The sequence below is a fragment of the Pocillopora verrucosa genome, chromosome 8 (genome assembly GCF_036669915.1).
Source record: "Pocillopora verrucosa isolate sample1 chromosome 8, ASM3666991v2, whole genome shotgun sequence".
Taxonomy (NCBI): domain Eukaryota; kingdom Metazoa; phylum Cnidaria; class Anthozoa; order Scleractinia; family Pocilloporidae; genus Pocillopora; species Pocillopora verrucosa.
The window spans coordinates 8561722-8582079 of record NC_089319.1 but is presented as its reverse complement, the minus strand read 5'-3'; the positions used below and the strand labels follow the sequence as shown (position 1 = coordinate 8582079).

Below are 20358 nucleotides of genomic sequence, written 5' to 3'. Positions count from 1 at the left end.
CTTTCAGCCAGTGACTTTTGAAGTCCCAAACTTCGCGCGTGAGGCGAATAGGACTTCTGGGCTCATCGATAGTAAGATATAATGTCTGAACGTTAAATCTTCAATAACGACATATAACGCCAAGACTGTTCTTTCTGTGAGGAGTTTTATCTGAGTCCACTAGTTTTTTTTTCCCACAGTACAGATTATGTTTTAGGCCGAATTTGTTAAAAAGATCAATAATGGACATTACAAAAAATGAAAATGATAATGGGAGCGAAACATTAACGCCTACTGAACAGATAGAAAACTATGATAATGCGACGCAGCTCCCCCACTGCACCCCGCTAGAAAACTGCTGGAGTTCACTTCCTTAAAATCTAGATCTAATACCTGCATGTGATCTCCTGTTAAAGACTATTTTTGTGTTTGTTCCCGCCAAACTTCAACGGGTTTAAGGCCTCGCGGTTCAAGCGCTTGAGCGGCCCCTCCATCGATGCAGGATATGAGGTGAAGAATCCGCTGCAGCACTTCCAGATCAAGAAGCCACTTGATGATGTGCTCAGCGTTGTGTATCACCTACGCGATGCTCAACGACCCACCCTGACAAGGCCAAAACAAACAGGTCATCCTTGACAAAACAATACTTTCTGCAGTTACCACAGATGCAGTTTCGAGTCTGAGATTAGAGAAATAAAAATTGTAGTAGTTACTCACCGATACATGTTCATATAGTGAAATGACACTATGTAGTTTCAAATGGTCGTTTCTTTTAAATAAGGATGCACATACTTCATCTTTTTGTCCGATTAGGGCCGTACAGGCAGCCGTTGCAGGTTCTTTGCAACTTAGTCGCTCATGAGAAATAAAGGACATGTATAAAAAATGATTTGGTTCTTTTCGTTTTTTCTCTTTACCTTCTCCTTGGCTGATAAACCCTTAGAGGCCTTGCTGCAGGTATTCCACTCTTGGTAAGATACTCATGCAACAATTCCACGTGGATGTCTGCTGCCCGATTGGAATGAGTACATAACAGAATTCTGTGGGATTGTCCAGCTGTACCAAAAAGACGTACGGTTTGGTTAAGGGTAAATGTTTTTTCCCGTTCCAAACGGACCAAATACGACCAGAGGGAGGGCATTGTCTTCAAGGGAAGCAATCCTTTCGATGATTTTCTTTTGATTTGTATTCAAACGCTTGTCGAGAAGCCATTGCCAACGAATTTTTACCTGGAATTTCAACATTCCCTTCTGTTTATGCTACATATATTTGGAAAACGACCTAAGGTTTCAAAGCACACCTTTAGAATACGAATGCGTACTTCGCTTATGAGAGTTCCAACAGTTGGATCCGGAAATATGAGACGTAACTGTCCTGTGGTAAGTCTTTCAACAGCTTCGTGCAACTGACAAAGAGGCAACCGATTCAGCTGGAAATGAGCATTAACGGCAGCATCACAGGTGTCATGTAGCTTTAGGTCTGAGCACAATTTGGACGGCAGTCTTAGAACAACGCTCTCACTCTCCACTTTCTCCACGGGAGCTTCGTAAACCGTTTAGATCCACTAGCGGACAGTTGCAGCCAGACAGAATTGATGTTGCGATTAAAGGAGACGACCGGCTGCATCGTCTGGTCTAAGAGCGTCTTCTTCCTGCAGACGGAGGACACCAAACAATTCGCCATCCACAGCAAACTTCATTCCAGTTCTCTCGTTGAAGAGATTCCGCTGTGATGTAGCTGGGCATATTTAAGGTGTAACTACACAAAATAAAGCGACCAGGAAAAAATAATTAAACAAAAACAAAAAACAAAATCTTATCATCAATTTAGGCAACTTCACCGTCCACCAATATTAAGGTGATATAAAATTATTTTTTTTGTATGCCATTACATTTCATATTTGATTTGTAAGCGTTTAGCTCTCTTGTGACTCTTCAAGGGCTTTTATGATAGCCAACTCTTCATGCGTTGTACTTCCTTCTTAATGGAATAGACGAGAGCCTTCGTTATTTTGTAAAGACGACCCATTATGGATCAGTATATTTCAAACGCCTATCCTTTAATATGCACCAACTTTAGGCCACACTGGAGAGCAGCATATCTGCTAGAAAAACCTACCTGTCATGGATCATTGAGTTTGAAGCATATCTAAAATCTTCTTAGAACGTACCGTGATATTTCTTCTTTCATGAACCTCTCCTCCACAAATAGTAATTGATGCATGACACTTTTGTAGATATTAGGGCTCAGAAACTCATCAGCAATTTCTAGGTGTCTAGGAAGACTGTACTTCCTTAGCAAGTGTTCTGCCTTGAGAGCCTCTCTTGTTGCCTGGTTGAATCTGACCACTTCCACTGACCTTTCGTCCTATATTGCTGGCGCCTGCGAGGCGAGAGGCTCTCGTGCGATGGGGAGTGTATTGACTCACTCGTAACATCAGCATGAGTTTTTTCACTAGGTAGGGCTTCCTCCCAAAGTCAAATAAAACCAACTGTTCAAAGCTTCCATACAGAGAAGATTCGAACGAGACTGCGAGAGCCACCTTTACACGCCCAACCAGTCTTTCTGAGTTTGGAGACTTGTACCAAGAGTCTTCCAGCTTGGCTGTGTATAAGAGCTTGTACGTCTCAGAGCCACGCTTTTCTTCAATGCAGCCAACACGAATTTCTGATAAGTGATAACAGCTGTGGTATCGGTTGAGGAGAAAAACATTCTGCAACGATCCTACCTCATCTGGCTGAAAAGTTGATGACATACAATACATTACTTGAAAATAATTCAAAGGTACACCATTTGAACTCTAAATTGGAGTACCCGCATCTATACACCAGACTTCTAAATGTTTCGGACAATTTTAGGAATGGTGGCAGTTTACGAACTAAAATTTTTAATCACATATTTGTTTATCCTTCCTAACAAAAATATTTCAGCCCATACATGAACTGTTGTTAAGTAAATTTAATGATAAGATCGTTGTTTTAAATATATACTTAAGGTATCAGGTATTATTTTCATTATCATTATTGCTATTATTCTAAATCTCATTGCCATTTAACAGATCAAAACCATAGTTTTCATTTTTTAGCTTGATGTCATTGTTTTTTTAAACTCTAATAAAGAAACTGCTGCATGCTAAGTCGAGTTAAGAAAAAGACCGTAATTTCAATAAATATATTTAAGGTATCATTTGTATTGAGACACATTAAAATGTACCTTTAGCTACGACTTTCTGGTTGATGCATTTATGACCTCACCATCATAATGTCTACTTACCTTGAAGCTAAGAGTAAATATCCACTTAAACTGCTCTTTGTCCCGAAGTTTTACATTAAGCTCCTGAGGTGAGCAAATAACCTCAACTCCAGGCAGACATTCCACTTGCTATTGATGTTAAAAAGAGAAATGTGATATTAAAAAATCAATTATATAATTATGATATCAATTTTAGTTATTTTTCCTGATAGCAATCGACAATTTGGATAAACAAACACACTCGATTGGATAAGTTTATTCTATTTTGTTTTAATGTGTTGTGTCTATATTACATCCTGACTTGCAATTATAGTGGAACCCAGAGACAAACAAAGAGGCTCCGAATGCATGGAAGTATTTCTTTTTTCCGTTCCACCTGATTGAAAGTCAGAATTGCATTAATTTAAACGCCTTTTTTTTTAAATCATGAAATTTTCTAAACTACGATAATTTGGTGAGTATTTAAGAAAAACAAAATTTTCAATTGGATTAATTTAAGTTTAATTTTCCCCTTGTACATTTAGGGGTGAAATTTGCTTTTCATTTATGTGGTATCTTTTCAAAATTTAGATTAGATTTTTTGTCGTTTCTCCTGACATGCAAGTGTTCAATATCTGAGTTGTCATTGTGATAGCTGAAAAAATAAAATTTAGCATCTGTCTGTCGAATCTTATCAGTAACGCCAACATGAAATAAGAGACTTACGTCTTCTGGAGGCGCTTTTAAGAATTTTGATGCCATTTCTGAAGAAACAGTTCCTCTCTCTTTTTAATATCTTCCTTTGCTTTCTCCTTTAATTTTCTATCGTACTCCTGTTTCCATTCATTCAGTTCCTGTTGGCTGTGAGCATAGATGCACCCTCTACCAAATCTACACCGTTCACGTGTGTGGAAACTGTTAATGGGATATGACAAAATAACCTTGTGAGAAAAGCTGTTGTTTCCAAGAAAAAGTCGTATAAGTCCACTGACATCGATTGAGGTCTTCTTTAGTGCAATCAAACATCGATAGAACATTCAATCTATAACATTTTCGATGTAATACTGCCAAATAGTTTGATACTTTGTTCAATTTGGTATTCAAAGGTGCAAAGTGTTTTAATTTTAACTATATTTGGCTTAGGGTGAGTATTGAAGTACATTATTCATCAGTACTAAAGGCTCTTACGTTTTATCAATGCAACTGGTTTCTAGGAAAGTTTTGGTTCCGGCTTAAAAAATCATGTCATCATCGTAGTCGTTTTAATACAAGCTTAAATTATCCTACCTTCTGCATAATCCATAGGAGCCATTTGTTACTCCTGGGGGGGAAGGTCTGTAAAGAAGTTGGGAGGAAAGGTGCATTGCTGAGGACTTCTCGGCCGAAGCAGATGGGTTGCCACTAAATGACCCAGTAAGAAATTCCCGCGGAGTAGGAAGAACTAGTTGCATGATGGAAAATAGAAAACATAGTAGATTTAACATTTAACTCTTGACCTCGTGACTAAATAGAATCGCTAAGAAAAGAAATATTTTTGTCTGCAATATGAGCAATGCTTAGGATCACATTCTCAATTAATCAGGGGCATATTTCCCTATGGCTGCATTGGCTTTTTGAAAGCACATAGGACTTAATCACATATGGCAAATTTGATGTCTTCTGTAGTGCAGTCAAGTATCGCTAACTAGGAATTAATAATAATAACAATCATAATAGTTGAACTCAGTGGAGTGAAATTTGTATAGCTAATCATATGATTTCGAGCACAATTTGAGAAGTTGGAAATGCTACACAAATACAGCGTAACAAATTAAGTAATGTTAATTTTTTTGCGGCTCACGATTTAATATTAAATCGTGAGCTCCAAAAATAAACATTGCTCAATTTGTTATGCTGTATTCGCGTATTATTTCCAATTTGTTACGCTGGATTTGCGTAACATTTCCTGTTTGTGGGTGTTTTGTTGTTCACACCCCAATTTGAACGTGACTTATACGGTAAATGATTTCGAGCACAATTAAATTGTGTTAAATGTTAAATCCTTGATGAAGTCTGTGTGATCAGTCGAAACCGGTCGAATAATAAACATAGTTGACAAGATCTTTTGCTGTGTGGTGCTCACTACTTTTTATCTATAAATATTTTTAAAAATTTTGTGTTTGATTTTGAGCATAAAGTGGTGCGATATGTGAATTCATCGGACCAACGAGAGCCAATGAGACTGCAAAGATCACCATTGATTTCAAAATGATTGTAATAAAGTACGAAACGTTCCGCATGCTACCAACAACAATCCAGTTGCGAAAAGAAAGGAAATAGAGAAGATGAATCCTCACCGAAAATAAAACTGTGAGTATCTTGATATCACTTACCCCCTTCTCTTTCCATCGTCCACATGGTTTTCTCCTGCTCACCGTGGGCAAATGAGCACGGTATTTTAAGACAGCGTTCGTGTTTGGAGTACTGACGACATACCCTAAATGCAAAATTAATATTCACGTCTTTGGGATAGGGCCTTATTTCTTGCCATCGTTTCCAAATGACACTCCAGAAAGCGTATTTAAACTTTGACCGCTTCTCGCAGCCTTTGCAAGGTTTGTCTTTGTGGGAAACACTAGCCGCCCGCTGAAGATTTTTTTTAAGAAAATGGTCGCACACGACGTAAACACCAGCTGGTACTTTTCTATATTCATTGGAAGAGTTGTTTGTAGGGATGGCAGTCGTCTTTTGAATCGGTGTAGAAGGTCTTCCAGGAGTCTTGAGAACGTTAGACCAAGTGATAGATTGGGAATTTGTAGAGCGTTCCGCAACAGTACTTTCGGAGGGAATACAGCTTTGGCTAACGCCCTGAGAGGTCTTGATGGATGTTTGCGCAGACGATTGAACTGGAGTAGAAATTATCTCAGTGTTCTCCGAAGATGAAGAGCAAGTGGAAGCGGTGGAACTCTCTGCTCCTTGGGTATGAGACATGACAGTCCCTACATGTTGTACTTTTGACATCATATTAGTAGGTTTGACAGAGGCTGCGATGGGTGCAATGGGATTTTCTGTCTCTTTTGCGAGGGAGCTCGTACATGATGTATTTCCTTTAGAATTCGCCTCTTGAATCCTTACATCGGATGCAGGTAAAAATTGAAGGGGCAGAGAGGATTCACCAGATGCCATAGCTGTTGTGCTGGAGAAAAGAGGAGAAGCAGTGTGAACTCCGTCTTTAGTGGGGCTTTGGTAGGAAATGGGTCCTGTTGGAGCTGCTTCGGGTGCAAACATTACAGGTGTAGCTGAGATATGGCTAAATGTCGAGGGTTTACCTGACTGAACGTCAGTGGTAGGCCTCAATTGAAGACTTGCAATCTTGCTTTGGGATGTAACAGCGTCAACGCCAGGGTACACATTTCCTGTGGAAGTTGTGAAAGAGGCCATCGTAGCACATTCTGTTATAATTACCGTCGTCTGGAGCGGCAAGAAACTAGTATCTATCTCCTGTGTAAGGTGCTGTGCAGTTGCTGGACCGCTGATAGATCGTAACACTCGTAGACTCTCTTTAGGGGTGGGAAGGCCTATTTCCGAGATAATAATAATAAATAAACAGGTCAATTATATTGAGAAATGACATATGCATGACCAGGGTCAACTCTGACATGCTTTGTAAATTCTCTCAGTCCCCTGAGTTTTAAAGAGTAATGTGCACTTACTGCCTTCTCGCTGCTTTTCCCAGAGATGCTTCTCTATTTCCCCATGAGCATAAGAGCACGGTTCCTTTCGACAGGACACTTTAATGGCAAAATGCCGGCATACATTTAGGAGAGCGTTGGGGGGAATCTTACCCACAGGAAATGGCCTTATTACTTGCCAGCAATGGTGGATGTCATTCCAGATGGCGTAATGTAGCAAGCTACGATCCTCACACCATTGACAGGTCTTCGCCTGTGCGTAGTCACACAAAGGTCTTTTACTCAAAAAGTGGCCACAAACAACAAAAACCTTTTCAGGAATGGGTACACGATTGCTTGAACCAGTCGACGCATTAGTCGTGTTTGCTATTCCACCGCTTTCAAAACCCTGGATAATTGGGGCTGTCGTTAAGGACCTTTGCCACTGTTCAGGTCGGGGAGAGCTGAAAGAAACAGTAGAACTACCTGGTTGAACAGGACTTTTCCTGAGTGATTGGTCGTAGTATACGCTAACAAGAGTGGATTCATTTGGAAGTTGGTGAGCTTTTCTTAAATTGCTCCAGACAGCACTAGAAGAGCTGGCTGATACCTGAAGAGAGCTTCTATCCAAAGTCGGAAAATCGTCATAATTACTAAATGTTTTCGCCTCACTCCTTGTTTGGCTCATGTCGCGGACCAGGTTTCTAGAAGTAACACTTGCATATGTCGTCTGCCCCTGCGATGCAACTATTGTTTGAGATGTTAAACCAATTGGTTTAACATTTTCAGCTGTCACTGGAGTTAAAGCATTCGACGTTGCATCACCGAATCCTAAGCTCTTCCTTTGTGTTATAAGTGGTTTTTCCTCCATAGGCTGAGAATTCGGCTGTTTGCTGGTAGCAAGATCAGATGACCGAGGAATCTCGTCAGATGTGCCAATCCAATCAAGACTGGAAATTGTCCCTCCAAACGTCTGTTTACAATCTGAGGAAATTTTATTTCCTGTTGTTGGCCCTAGGCAGCGAGTATTCTGTGTAAGAATTAACTCTTCACCGTCTGACTCCTCGTATCCATCGACTTCAGTAACATTAAGTGTAAACGGTGAGGTGACTATGTTGAGAGAGCCAAAGCCTATATCTGGATCTCCAATGACAGAATCCGTCGCTTGCGAGTCATCTTCGTCAAGGCTTTCATCAGATGGTATATTGATGTCGCTGCTCACCGGTGGTAGATCTGATAATGTAGTGACAAAATCGCTTAGTTACAGAAATGATACGAAATTTTTAAAAGATACAAAGGACACAAATGAGTCCAAATCTACTAAAAAGAATTTCACTAAGTAAATTAGAAAACAAATAGATGAATTAACTGCAGTAATAAAGTCACCCATGAGTCAAGGAATTTCCCTTTTGACATGATTTCCTCAGCTACATCAACACTAACACAGTTTAAATATATATTCAAATGTATACAGAAAAACGCGTTAGTTTTCTTACCTGGGGAACTTGCGCTTTTCTTCTGAGCCTTTTTCCTCGCTTTCTTTTTCTTTTTCTTCTCTTTATTTCTCTTCTTTTTCCTTTGATTATTTCCTTTAATTAAATAATACTTAATGAACGTGAAAAAGAAATCCTTTATTTGAATGATGAAATACAACGAAAATTGAAGGAAAACCAGTCAAGAAAGATCATGATACCCTGTTCTTTGGTGTTCACGCTTTCGACCTGTGCTAGATCTAAATCTTCCTTCTTCTTTTGCACCGCTGTAGAAATAAAGGTAACGTAATAAGTTACGATTACCATGCCAGTATCAATGATTCAAGAAGAACATCTTAAGCCCTACCATTTGTAACAACATGAAAAGGAGATTCCTCCTTCCTCTGTGCAGTTTGCCGCTGCAAGTAAAATATGATGAAATACCTAATTACAGATTGAATGGGAGGGTCGGACGGTGATATACTTGTCTCGAGGTAAGAAGACACAGATCGATCGCAGTGAAGTCTGTGCGTCGTAACGAGTAGCCAAATATTTTCCCATCCGGTTGATCGAGCTCAATTAATGAATATCTTATCATATGGGCATTAACACACACATGCTTGAGAAGGAAGCCCGCTGGAAAACTGCATAGTAGATTCTACGATGAGAATTTCTCCTGTCTTTCGTCAGGTCAGATCAGGAAACTTTAATTTAATTTAAAAATTGCAATTTTGTTTATCATTTCAGTTCCTTCGCGTTCTCGGGAAAAGTAAAAGTACCGTGTTTGTGCGAGGCCGGACGGCTTTATCTTGATCGTTAGTTTTCAAAAGGGTCTTTTAAACGATTAGATGAGCGGAGCCGTAGAAGTCGTATGATAAATATCTTATTTTCTGTATTTCCCTTGGTCACTTATTTTCTCCTGACCTATATCTTTGTGTAAGACACATCGAGATATACTAAGTTTCGTGTGCTACCCGCAGTAAAAGGTGATATATTCCTGCAATAGTTTGTCTAAGGCGCCACGAATTTCTCACCTCACCTCCTTGCTGTTCATCTGTATAATTACTCAGCTTGGCCACATTCTTCTCCTTTCCTTTTTCCAACGGAGACCCTGTAGTGCCTTGTAATTCTGTCTGTTGAAAAAAAAACATCAAGGATTAATGCGATCTACGTTCAGGAACATATTTGTTTCACAAGAGCTATGAGACATACCACCAAGCTCTTGAAGGTTTTTTCCCTTAAGGATTTTTAGGGTGTGCTCGAAAGATACCATTTCATCGGAGGTGAGAAATCGTTGAGTAAAACAGCCTCCCCTCGTAGATTAGACAGGTTTCAAGGGCTTACTCTAATTTTTTTTATAATTAGCAAGTCACTCAAATGCACTGATGCAAGTAATGACGGATACTTCGGCGAAACGTAAGAGTATATTTGCCATTAAAGGAATTCTAATTTGTTTTGTATAGAATCTATAGTACAAAAGCCATCTATTATGTTCATTTTAAAATGAAAAGAAATAAAAAAATTAATTGCTCTTGATCACGGACTATCGCCTTTTCCTGGTTAATAACTGAGAACCACGACGGCTTAAATTTCAGTCTCCCTTATTCATTAACCATACCGGCAATATAGTAGCAAGACATACCCGAAAAAAGGAAAGTCTTTGGCCCTCCAGGATGGGGGTATGGCTATAGTCCTTAATCCTACTCGGTAAAGTAAAGTACTCATTACTGAAACCACATGATAATTCAATTATCAATAGTAAGTCGCCCTTGGTGGCCTTCGGTATCAAAGAGGATGAGTAAGGAAATATAAGTGCACCATACAATGTTTTCACGACAATTATCTACAAATCCTGTCGCATATGTACCATTTCCTTTGCTTGTCTCAGTTCTCTTTCTCTTATCTGTCGTGTAATTTCACCCATTAGACTCAAAGCGTCCACGTTATCACCTGCGAACCATAGGACTGTAAGAAAAAAGAAGACAAAATATAAATAACAAACATAACAAATCAATCTAAACCAAGAAAAAAGGGACGCAAAGCAATAAAAATGTTGGTAAAAAACAACAATTTGTGTATTTTGGATGCTTTCTTGGCTTCCGATATATCACCGAATACAAGGAATTTCATTTATGGCCATGGATTCAATATGTACGGATTCAATATGTACGTACCAAATCTGGCACTGATAGAGTTAATGATATCGTTAAACACAGTGAAAGAGCTGGGTTGCTCCATCATTACAACATAGGACTTTCTTTTTCTTCGCAAGTCTAGAATTTATGTCAATAACACGCTTGTGACTGGTCACCCTTAAAACTACCTTTTTGTTAACCTTACTAACGCAAATCACTCAAGATATTAAAGAAGTAAAAGAGTTTTCTGCCAACCGTACCTTTTGCACAGGCCACTTTTGCTTCATCGCATCTTCCCTATAATAAGATGTTGAGTAATTATTTCAATAGGTTAAGAAAGATGAGTTAAGAAAGTTTCTTGCTTTGTCTAAAGATAAAAATTAAATGTAGTTTGATAGATACTTAATACGAAATTTTCTGATATCGCTGGCAGCGTCCGTGGGCAATACGGAGCAAATCTTCTGTTCTGATTAGTTACCGAGCTGGAAAGGTGGGCCCGTCTTTCCTGTTCGGGATTGCCCGCTTTGATCTAGGTCGAGTTTACATACTTCAACTTGAGATGGCAGTCTAAGGTCTTACCGATTGTAGTAGGCATTTAGCTTGTCTAAGTTGGACTTCGGGTATAATTAGGAAGTCTAGTAAGTCCAATAACTCAGTGTAACATTCCAGGGCTAGCTCAATTGTATCTGGATCCATTGTCATTCCATGGGCGAAAGAGAGCATTTCAAATAATACTTCGTCAATGACAGATTCATCCTTTACGAAAGAGAGAGTTAAGAATCAGCGTTTTGAAAATTAATTTCATCACATGATTGACGTTCGGCAAAATTAAGGAGACAGGAGACGGTGGTCATGGACAATCTCGTGATAAAAAATCCGGGATGCTGATAAAAAAGAAATAAGATATTTTCGCAATCTTCTCGCGTTTGCAGAGAATGTTTTGGTTTTAATGGTCTAACTTCATAGAGTCTAACCTCAATTTAGCTGAATGTTTTATCAATTATTTTTTTGAACAGTGTCAAGAGGGTCGAAAGCTAACAGTTATCTATTAATTAAACGAACCCTCTTAGAAAGAACGCCTGAGGCCCACTGATTGCGTAAAACCGTGGTTTGGGTCAGACCTCGAATGAATAACCGGCACTTTCAGTTTAGGAACAACTTTCCCAGCGAAGACCTAAGCATGACACTGACCTTTTTAAACTCTTCCGTCAGTTTCTCTTTGAGGTCGTTTAAAGCTGCTCTTGATTTCTCACACTTGAATGAAGTTAGAAATAAGATTAATCGCCGAGTATTTTTAATTGAATGGGCGGTACGATGGAAATGTGGGGAAAGGAGAAGGTTACTGAGAGAAGATATAAACCGAGAAAATAGGAAAATATCTTCAACTATAAAATTTAAAATCTATAGGCTCCCAAGCAGTAATGCTTCTTGTATGCCCATTCCCTTCCCTCACTCTCAGTTCTATCGCCACGGTGCTATCGTCCCTGCATTGCTAAAATATAACTTAAATACACACTTTATAAACACCAAACAACAAACAAACTAAGAAAGCTAACGAAAACAAAAACCACGAACCAAGTAGAAATGATAAACCAGAGAATTATTTGTTTTTATTATTATTATTATCATTATTATTATTATTATTATTAAGCCTTCGTAGCGGCACGAAGTAAGATATCGCTTTGATGAACCACATGATGCTTTTAAAGTTCATTTTTTTTTATAGTTTTTGATGAAAACAAAACATGTTTGGGATGAAACTGACGATGGATGATGTTTCATCCGAAACATGGTTTGTTTTCATTAAAAATATTTTAAAAAATTAACCTAAAAACCATCGTGTGGTTCATCAAAGCGATATTATTATTATTATTATTATTATTAATGTTATTATTGTTATCATTTACAGTAGTTACAGAATGATTTAATTTCAAATAAGAACTGAGACTGAATCTTGTCTCGATCTCGTCAATATTTATCTTGACCTCAACTACCCGATCTATATTTATAGGGAGGGTATCATTAACGAACAAACGTACTAAACATATGTTGCCTATTAAATAAACTGCAGCGAAAAAATAATGCTCACTTTCACTCACATTTGGAAGTAAATGCTTGTACCACAGTGCCAAAGGAAAAGCTGGAGGATAGTCTTCTAGGGAAATAATTGCTTTCATCTTGATGTAAACTGATTTTGCTAGGTTCGGATTGTTGTGATTATTTGCCACTTGAATGGCTGACAAAGCAAGAACAAAGTCATTAAGATAGGATGATTTTCTGTGCTCTACACAATCACTAAGAGCTGAATTTCAGTAGACTTTTGACATAGTTGCCAACCAACAAAGTGACAATTTGAATGAATAATTCCGCTTTAGTTGTACCTTTTGTCTAACTATTAGTAGAGAAATGCTGGTCATATAAAAAATACTTTTATCCATTTATTTGTAATGTTAAAACAGGATGGATGTCCCAGTTCAGCTTAAAGCTGGTTTAAATGGGGCCTTTGAAAACAATCTAAGTATATCGATATATCCATATAGATATAGAACACACAAACGAGCCAACAACACAAATTAAAATACATAACATGTAAACAAATTCCCTGTGCCAAATGCATGGCGATACATTCATTAACTGCAAAAATAAAGTTTAAATAGCTTCTTGAATTTACAGAGGGTAGCTTCGTTTTTGTCCTCTAAGTAAAGTACTGCACACCGTTGAAATAAAGTATTGCACATTCAATACAAGAAGCAAATATAGCTATATACCTTTCTCACTGTCCTGAATAGCGTTTAGATAATTGCCCTGTTAGATCAAATTAGAATATTTTATATGAATTGAGAAAGAGGAAAAGCCCAAAACTATAAAAGAACTGAATTCCGATCTATGACTTAAGCTTACCATTTTTAGGAAACACCCTGCTCTTTTTCGAAAGAGCCTTTCGGAAATGATAGAGATATCTATAAAGGGCATGATTGGCTCTTCCATCGCTGCTGTATAACACATTGAAGCTTCTTCGTACATCTTCGCTTGGAATTTTTCATCACCCTGTTTCTCAAACAATGTGACAGCTGGATTCTGTGGGTATTATCAAAATTCTAAATATGAATAGAAAAATAGGGGAAAAATGCCTTTTTGAGGCGAATACCTTAGACCAAACAGTCTACACTTACTAACCCTAAGAAGAACCAGCAGGAATCAAGTGGAAAGTGAGAGTCTAAAGGCACAATTTTCCGTTTTACAGTAAATTTTGGATGATCAAAAATAAAGGACAGTCTCGAGCAGCATCGGTTTGTATCGTACAAATTGCATAACTACTGTTTGTAGTTCTAATTGTTTGTTTGTTTTTAATTTTTGAAGACTCTCCTTCCCAACATAAAAAAATTGGAAAAACATTGCGAGGGACTAGGATCTTACCATAAAAGGAAGAATAAAGGAGTCATCGATATCTTCGCTGTAATAATAGAACAATAACAGAAATAATTCGTTAAAGTCTCCTGAATGCATTTATGTAGCACTACTTAAAATTGTCAAATCATTTGTGCGCTTGTATACTGATACTGACCTTTCTTCCCCATCATCGGTTGAGGAATATCCACCTTGTGCCATCATCTAGATTAGATGAAATTTAAGTCGAAACTGGGAGATTAAAAAAAAATTAATAAAAATCGAAACGTATCCAAATTTGTCCTCTCTATAGATATCTTTATTTATAGATCTTGTTAAAGCGGGTACGAACTTATTATTTTTTTTAAAGGCACTACACACAAAACGTTTCCCTTGACAAGCAGATAACAATTGGGGACATTTTTAGCACGGTAGCTGTCACTCAAGGGGTGTCAGAATTTTAAAGTACGTTTCCTGCTATCAAAAAATTCCTTACAATAACTGAGACCTTTCAAAGCTGCCAGAATATCCAAAAATGGGATTTCCACAGCTTCATGCGGGCTGCAGGGAATGCAATGGTAATCTCAATTATAGTACAACTAGCCTCTCCTTAAATGTGTCAGGATTGTCAGTTGAAACATACAATTTCAAATTATTACTCCTAATCTCACACACCGTTTGCATGCCAAAGTTTCCACGTTTATCTCCGGTAGCTTATTTCATTTTCTGATACGCGTCAAATTATGATTTGAATGATTTAAATGAAACCTCTGACTCTATCTCACCTTGTCTGTTACGCTCGATTACTGTAAAGATCCTATAAGACACCATGTTATGCTACAAAGCTGCAATTTTAACCTTGAGGCTAAATTTGACAGAAAGCCTACCATCTCATAATTGTCCATTTGAATCATCCAGTTGATGATTCAAGGAGACAATTTTAAGGCAGTAAAGTGGTATATAGAAATACACCTAAAAGACTTCTTCTTCATAATGATGTAGTAGTAAGTTTTTAGACACTTGCTCTCTGTCCTGCTCCGCCATCAGCAGCTCATAAAAGCGGAATGAAGAAAAGCGAATCAGGAACACTTTGATATCACCTCATGCTCTCTTTGAGTCCGTTTACATCGGAGATACAGTGATATGTAAAACCGTATTCAAACCATCGAAGTCAGTTTTGAATAATATTTGATATCCACTTTAACAAAATAAAGATCCTTAAATGCAGACACGCTATAAATGGAGCCAGATACCTTTAAAAAACAGGAGTACATCTTTTACAGCTTTGATGATTAGTATAAAGTAACAAAGATTACTCAAAGTATTATTCGATCCATCAGGCATTTTAATTCCTGCCTATGCACTTTCGTAAGTTGATAATGTTGCTATCGATGAAAAATTATTTTTAGGATTTGAGGTAGAGTATAAATACGCACCAGTCAGCAAAAATTGATAAGAGAAGGAGCACCAAAGTCCACGTAAAAGAGAACATCGATGAAATTTTAATTTTTTCGAATAGTTTGATTTTACGCTTATTCAGGATATAGTCAATCAATAAATAGTTAGTTTTCTTTTACTCTCATTACAGTTTTTCTGAGCTGATTGTACACTAAATTTATAAAATCAACATTATTTCCTCGCCATGTGCGTTCTTAAGATATTCATTTGTGTACACTTCAGTTTTCCGTTTAATTTGAATAAGAATTTCGGGAGATTATATTGAAACTTAAATTAAAACTTATGCAGCGGAAATTACTTAAGCGTCGATGTAACGGCTACATGTTCAGGCGAATAAAAGTTTCCATTTATATGAAATATACCATGCCTGCAAATCTTTCGATGTTTACTCGCCGATAATTGCATATCCGAGACTACTGGCTTATTGAAGTAAAGCTCTTTCGGTTGCAAATATCACCATTTTTGTGATATATCATTTTAAAATAAAACAATAACATCTGATTACATTCTCATAGTGAGCAACTTACTTGTCATTTTTGAGGTGTAATTTGAATCACAAATGTTGCCCTTCAAGCTATAAAGTTCTAATGCAAGGAACCCAGAGGACTCAGTCATAACAAGTGACGAACAACTTATTTAGATCATCATACCTTTAAACCTTCATCTCATCCGAATTCTTCTGATTCAGGCCAGCTATGTTATCGATAATGAAAAAGGGGTTTTTCCTTCGTAAACAATAACAAAAACAGTTCCACCGATGAAAACTTTAGTCTTAAATATTTCACGAAAAAAATATTTATTTCCGGTATCTTTCCTAGAAACTTGCCTCTTTACCTAATTGGCCAGCATGTCCCTGCATGTTTTGCCTTAAACAGACCGCATTTGAATAATTTTAGTATGTCTTCACAATTTTGAATTTCAAATGATGTGGAGGTAACTTTCGCTAGACTGCGATATTGTTCTTGTCTATAGACACTCTGGGTGAAGTTTCGCAATAGATAAGTCACAATTTACCAAGCTATCGAAGCATAAAGCTAACCTGTGGTCGGTGAAGAAACAATGTATACCACGAATAATTCCAAAATATTTTTGAGCGATATTTCACCAGTTAAGCAGGTCATTATATCCAAGGCTATGTTGCTCAACACAGAACTAAGTTAGCCCTGATTTAGGTTTGCTCCTATGCATTCAGATTTTATGTTCAGTACTTTTACTATTCTTTTAGCTTTGCTGTAGCTCGGTAGCACCTTGAAAACGATGGCCCAAATACACACTTTTAGAAAGAAAATAGCGTAAACTAGCAGCCATTAAATCGTCTGTCGAAAAAGTGACCCATATCGAACAGGTGGCCCATGGGTGCAGAGAAAGAAGACATCATCGTGTTATTGCTACTACAAAATGATCTTCAATTGAATACCACTTTGGTTGATAGAATATTCCCTCGGAGCCCATAAACCGGAATGACATGCGATGACATCTTCACGTCTACGAAATTATGAACCTTAGATTTAGAGAGGGGGGGTGGGGTTAGTTAGTACATTTGGCTTCGCATCTTTTTCTTCCAAATTTAAATTGCTGTTGAGCTACTTTTTTGATGTTTTTATTAATACAATTTATGTGAAAGTAGATTAAAAAAAAAAAAGAGTCGATGAAGATATAAAAAAATCAAAGCGTAGATTTCCTTGCAGGCATCATTATTTAAATGTCATTTTGAATTTTATCGTCACACGATGTGCGACATATATATCTACTATTTTAATTCTAAATTTAACTCAAATTTGCAACCCTTTTGTTAATTAAAACTAGACCAAAAATAATATCATTGGTTCAATGAAGTTAATCTAATGGTAAAGTACAGATGAAACTTGTACTTTACGCCGATTGTGAGTGAATACTACTCTCAACTTTTCGTACTTCTTTCAGATTTGACTTGGACTGCTCGCTGCTACGTGTTGTCTCAATAGGAGTACTTTCCTTATCGCCCTCGACAGGCAAAATGCCAGAGGAACGTTTGGATTAGGCCAAAAAGATCGTATATTGGGTCATTAGTCGGTACAGACTCGTCTATTTTCAATTTTCTCTCATAAAAATTTTCTGATGGAAACTACAAATCTCTTTTGCCGGAGAGAACAACAAAAACATTTAACTTAAATGGTAGGCTTTTACAAAAAGAAAAGAAAATGGGGTGGGGGGGGGGGGGGGGAAGATAGGAGATAGCTTTTGGCCTTATGTGTACATGTGCACTGGGTAAGTGTTGTAATAAGAAGCGCTATTCAGTGAAACCCAAGCCTTTTATGCTATGTTATTAGAAGTAACTGTTATTGCAGAGGAAAATCTCACGAAATCAAAAATATTCTCAGTTTTTTCGTTTTTGTTTATTTTTGTAAAAAGCAAGAATGGATTAAAAAAAAAATCTGCTAAAACCCTTCTATGTTCTTTAGCCAGTCTTTATCCTTAATACGTCAATACAAGAGTATGAAAGTCAGGTACAGCCAGCAGTGCTCATCTTTAGAATATGGACATATTGAGAGTGCGCTGTGATAAAGATGATCACATATCGATAAAAATGTCTCATGTGTTCACGTTTTTTGAGGTGATGCTATAAATAGCTATGCGCCAAACAGCAAGGATGGCCGAACAAGGAACAAAATAATCAGTTTAATGCAGAAAATTACCTGATAATTCAGATTCTATTTCCTCTTTGCCATTGTAGGATGTTTTATGGCAACATTCAAAATAAATTCAACCGAAATGACGTGCTTGGTATTTTTTTCTCCTATGATTTCCTGAGACTATTTATTTGACATAGTTTGATGCTACTCTGGTTTGCAGATTTAATGAAGGTAACTGAAGAAGTTACAATTCATAGAACCAACCCAATAGACTCCTGTCTAGTGCCTTCATCAGGGGTGATCTAAACGCTGCAACAAGAGGTCCTTTTATATGATCACTAATTAGCGGCCTTTTTTTTCTGACGAGGTGTAAATAGGCGTCAGGAAGCAAACCGCCATCGTCACATCACATCGTTAAGTCATCCCTGATGAAGGCACTAGACAGGAGTGTCGAAACGTTGGGTCTATGAATTGTAAATTCTTCAGTTACATTCATTAAATCTGCAAACAAGAGTAGCATCAAACTATGTCTGATTGTCCACCTGGTTGCCGTGTGAACTTTAATATAGACTATTTATTTATTACATTTATCAAATCAGTGTTAGTTTCTCAACATATGTGACTCTTCGCAAAGATTTTCATTAAATTAAGCATTCAATATGAATTCAGTTTGTCACTTTCCGTGTCATTCAAATGAATTAATTGTTTATAGCACGAAATTTTGTGTCATGTTATCTTGCAGCGATTAAAGAACCGCCGGTGCAAAATTCTACTTTCAAGTATCAAATGAAAATCTCTTTGTGCTTCTTAGGCTTTGACGCTATTTTCACCACGCGTTCGATTCTTACTGGGCCATATTTGCATGTGAGAAATAACATAGGTTCATAAAAATAACATGTATACTGGCGGAAGAAACAAAACGTTTGGTTTCCGTCGCCAGTTAAGCGTTAATGTTAGATATTACAGAAAAAAATAATAAAACATACTTAAGAGTATTTCGTATTCAAACAACCTACTTGTCGTGTTCGAGAATTTATTTGTATCGTCGACTTCGTCATTCAAGCAATGTAGCTACACTACACATTGCGTAATGACATGCAAGGAACCCAAACAACTCAGTCACAACATTTATCATTTAGGTTGTTAGGATTTGCTTACCTTTTAGTCGACGTCTTTTCTCCCGAGTTCTTCTCAAACAGGCTGGAGTTTAACAAAATGAGAGCATCAAGCCTCTCTCTGTTCAATTGCATCGAAGAAAAATATCAAGTCATTAGAATTTCGGAGAAAAATATGTATATCCGGTTCCTTTTCTAGGAACTTGCCTCTTGACCCGATTGGTCGACATGTTCCGGCATGTTTTGCGGTAAACAGTACCGCATTTGACCAGCACAAGGAAAACCCAGGTATCAAGTTGTAATTGCAAATTGTTATGGAAACATAGAAAAACCTTTCAAATAGGTAAAGCAATTCATCTATAACTACCACTTCAATAACTTTTGCCAGTAGGCATCAATATCATTATTGTCTACTGATGCGTTATGCAAATTTTGTTGTTAGATAAAATTAAATTTACGCGCTTATCGAAGCATGACGTAAACCTGTGGCTGGTGAAGAAAATATATTTAACGCAAAATAGCTAACATGTTAATTTAGCAATATTTCATTAAGTGAGCACGCCATTAAACAAGGGCATGACCTGGCAAACTCAGAGTTGGTTGTGAATTTCTCATTCGGATTTATCTTTTTTTTTTTCCATATGTTTTGTTTTGCTCAATTTTGCCTGATAGTTTCCCAGAGCACCGCAAACCGAATAGCCTATGTATGCAAAATATTTTTCGTATAACAGCCGACGCTTATCGTTTTTCGAATAACTGGTCCCAGGGTGAAAGAAAGAAGAAATCATCGTGGCATTACTCCATTTGATGATCCATTAAAAAAGTTAGATTCCATGTTGCCGTGCGTCTGATGAATTAAAGTATAAGTTTAAAATGTGTTAAGAATCAGAAGTGACACACGAAGTGCAGTCATGCGTGTCACTAACGTTATTACCGCATTTTGACCTTCTCTATGATCTATTACTAACCAGATGTACGGCAACATGGAATCTATTGGTTTTAAAATCAATGAAGTAGAATAAAATTGTTAATGGTGACAGCATCCATGCGCTGGTTTCCCAATAGCTCATATTAAAATAAGAACCAACTAGAATGGGTTTGTTATTCAGCTGTTCGTAAAAAATCGAATATTGCTTTCGTCGCATTCCTTTTCGGTACAGACAAGACAAACTATGCCAACTGAGACAATGATATCAGTCATTTCCCGGGTAATATGGGCCTGAAAATGGTGAGGATATGGGAGACAAGGGGGCGGGAAAGGAGGTGGACAGCAGGGTGAGGGTGTAAGGCAAAGGCGCTTTTAAAAAGCTCATAATAAC

General features: G+C 37.5%; 1 pseudogene; it reads right to left on the bottom strand.

The window, feature by feature from the left end:
- Window positions 1–1613: 1613 nt before the first annotated feature.
- LOC136282962 (uro-adherence factor A-like) lies at window positions 1614–19183 on the bottom strand (annotated as a pseudogene).
- Between the last annotated feature and the right edge of the window lie 1175 nt (window positions 19184–20358).